At 32.1% G+C, this 3663-nt stretch overlaps 1 long non-coding RNA gene across 1 annotated transcript; it reads right to left on the reverse strand.

Moving 5' to 3' along the window:
* Positions 1-410: 410 nt before the first annotated feature.
* On the reverse strand, positions 411-2624 carry LOC112037509 (uncharacterized). The gene is made up of 2 exons (XR_010623683.1): positions 2228-2624; positions 411-764 (listed from the first exon to the last, which is right to left on the reverse strand). It is a non-coding gene; the product is annotated as an uncharacterized LOC112037509 (long non-coding RNA).
* Between the last annotated feature and the right edge of the window lie 1039 nt (positions 2625-3663).

Below are 3663 nucleotides of genomic sequence, written 5' to 3' on the forward strand. Positions count from 1 at the left end.
TTGTTCACTTTTTAAAAAAATTTGTAATGATATTATTAGGTATAAAATGTAAATGGTCCATTTTTTTTATTATTGTGCAGCACCCTTTTCTTTTTTTTTACCTGTTCATTCATTCTAGACTCTTTAGTTTTTATACTTAATAACTCATTTGGATGAATATTTATGATATGGTCCCACATTTGATTCTAAAATTAAGAAATAAAACTCTTTAAAAATAAATAATTTAGGACACAGCACAAAATTGAAATTCTTATTTGAGTTCTCTTAGTTTCACCTATTATTATTATTATTATTATAAATGCATTAATTTCCTTCAATAATGCCACTCAGTAATTATCATGTGCATAATAATAATAATCCTCAAAAAATAGTGTACCCAAAAAAGAAAATCCAAAAGGGAGATGGCTCGCTCATTAAACCAATAACTAAAATAAATAAATAATTTCCTTAGTTCACATCGGTCCATTTCAACTTAATCCGGTCTATTTGGTCCAATTCAGTCTCTGAATTCCATCTAATAATATCAAATTTGTTTAAAAAATAAAAATAAAAAATTTACACAGTACTTGATTAAAGTCAAGTACCATACAAGAAAAAGGATTAAGTAAAATTCCTCCACGCACCTCCAAACACACACACACAGAGTGGAGTACTCTTCCACTCTCTCCAAAATCCTTTCCTTTCCTTTCTCTGCCCAATTCACATTCCCAAACCTTCTCTCTCTTCCCTCTTCTCTCCAAACACGAACAGGTAGTACCACAAGACTGCCATCATCGGATATAGTAAGAACCCATGTGAGGTATCTGTCTGTTAGCTACCCATATGACAGTGAATACAGAAATGTTATTATACCATATTCCAAGTTACTCATTGGTAGAATTTACAGGGCTGAACTGAAGAATCCCTGTCTGAAAGAACTCTCCATTGGATATTATGTATTCAGGGTCTTTGATGGATTGAGAAGATTGAACTAATGGTGTCTATGGCAAAACCTATGTTTAAACAAAAGCAACAAAGGACAGACAAGTTTGTCTTGCTAAGAAGTCCCATAACTTGTTCTGGCCTGCTTGTGTGTGAGAACAATTTTGGTCGATAGTTTTCTAGAATAGAGTTCACTCTAGAGACTTTGAAGAGTAATCTTACATCCCAGAAAACACATTGTCATATAAAATTATACATCAAGGGGTTCCTTCCCCAGTCTAGAGTTTCTACATTTGACAAAAAAGATAGATTGAATGTAGACCAGCGCTGGGATGGAAATTAAGTAGACTAAAAATTTATGTTCAGACCCCAATGTGATTAATTCTGCAGAATTATTAAATTTGAAGGTCTATCACACCAGTTGTAAAACAATCCACCTAGATATATAATTCCACCACATTTTTTCAAAAACCAAATCAATCAAAGCAATAAATAATCTAACACAGATTTGGTAAGGAAGTGGAAAATCAAAGAATAAACCTCTTCAATGGAAAAGCCAGTCTAAGGACACAAACAATGATTTAGAAAATTTACTATCAAGGAGAAGCTACAATTGGTCAGAACATACATAACCTAGACCCTCTAGATCGAACCCCTTAAATATTTCTACAATGATTTTCTCCATGAACTTCTTGTTCGCTTAAACCAGAACCTTTGACACTCAAAGGAACCTCCCAGAAAATTTGCAACAATGACCCTCATTGGTAAGAGAACTCATTGGTTTCAATCTCTCAAAATAAATTTTCTATAATTTATTAAAAATCACGTAGTGCGGAGCTGACTCAAATCTGTACCTCGCAGATTTAGAGTCCCCAAAGAAGATTACTATAATATTAATACTATGCCTGAAGCTTTGAGATTTCATTAACCTTAAAGCTACATGTGTTAGCACATATTAACAACTGGGATTGCAACCCATAACCTCATAGAGGCAATTTACCAAACACATGCTCACATTTACATATGTCAAAGTCTCTCAAATGCCAAGGAAACACACTTTAAAATCAACACATGTAACAACAAAACCCATATGGTTGCTCTAGGAAACCAACCCTCATATACCCATTGGAAAACTAAACAACCAAATCCTTTTATCAAAGCAAAAACTCCCAAACGAAATGAAATTTTCGGATTTTAACAAAACCATTGCTACCTCTAATCTTCCGTTATTCACCATAATCATCATAAAATAGCAAAACCCAAAGGAATTCATAGAAGAAATTGAGATAAAAGCTTAGGTTTTTACCTTGGGTTTAATCCGCTTCAAAATCTCATGGAGTTTTGGCTACTAGGAGAATCAATGGAGACATAATTCTCCCTAACAGGAAGATCTCGACTAGAGAGAGAAAGAAAGAAATGAGGAACGAGATATGAGAGCTTCGAGGTTCGGTCATCATTGGGGATGAAGAAGAGCGAATATGAGAAGAGAGGGGGTGGAAGAGAGAGGCGGCTGAAGGAAAGAGGGTGACGTAGAGTAATTCTGATAACCCCCAACTAATTCCACAACTCTGCTACGAATTTACCACATGATGATTCTTGAGTGATAGAATCATAGAATCATAACCCACTTGGACCCTCCATTACTTTCAACTCGTCAAGTAAACAAGTTGTGCAAAAGTAGTGAAAATTATTGTGACACTAGACTTACTCAATGATGTATTGGAGATTATGGACCACTTGTCAGTAGTCACAAAAATATCTTGGGAAGAAATTTTATCATCTCACCTACCTGTGTTTTTAGGTACTCCAAGAAATGATACTTTCTTGTTTCACATTTATAATAGATCCTACCATAAATTTAATGAGTAAACTTCACTATGAATGAGAAAGGAGAGAATACCATTTTTTATACTTCGAAAATACTTTTTTTTGAAATAAATAATAAGAGTACCTAAGAATTACTTGTAAATCACTTAAATGCCATCTCATGCTTTTAATATTAAAAAGAACTCTACAAAAATAATTAACAACCTTATTGAAAATTATAAAATTCAAACTATCTTTTTTTTTTTTAGTAGTATTTCTTATTTTTAAATCCACATCTTTTTTACTCCTCCGTCTCTAACTTTTCAATTTCAAACTCTAGGATTTTGCTATAAACCTAAATTTAAGACACTTTTAAAAATAGGTTAGAAAAAAATGTTAGAGTTCTAGCTATTTTTAAAAGTAATCAAGACAATGAGGCATGTATACAATATAATAGGTATATTGCTATTATTGTAGTGCTTTTAGATTGATTTATTTTGTCAATTTGTTTAAAATAATCAAATTAGATATTTAAATTTAATGTATTTAGATTAATCTCTTATTTTGATTGTTAATAACTATGAATTGGTAATTTTTGTTTCTTTATTTTAATGATATAAAAAATATACTTGTAATTAATTCATCATTAAAATTATGGAAAATCGTGAGCATGATGATGAGTTTGTATCAAATTCTAAACAAACATTTATTGAGATAGATTTTATAAATTTTGTCTCTCTAACCTAAAATTCTGGCTTAGCCACTGATTACCTGGCACATGCACACCGCTAAAAAATGCATTTAAAGTCATAAAAATTCAAAGGATTTCATTCCCCGTGCCAGAAATTGTTTATATCTCATTGACTAACTCGTTGCCCCTAGTAAAGAAGTTGCGTATATTTCCTTGACCTCAGTCTTGAAGTAGTAGTAGACTAG

Source organism: Quercus suber, unplaced genomic scaffold (genome assembly GCF_002906115.3).
Source record: "Quercus suber isolate HL8 unplaced genomic scaffold, Cork oak 2.0 scaffold_355, whole genome shotgun sequence".
In the NCBI taxonomy this organism is placed as follows: domain Eukaryota; kingdom Viridiplantae; phylum Streptophyta; class Magnoliopsida; order Fagales; family Fagaceae; genus Quercus; species Quercus suber.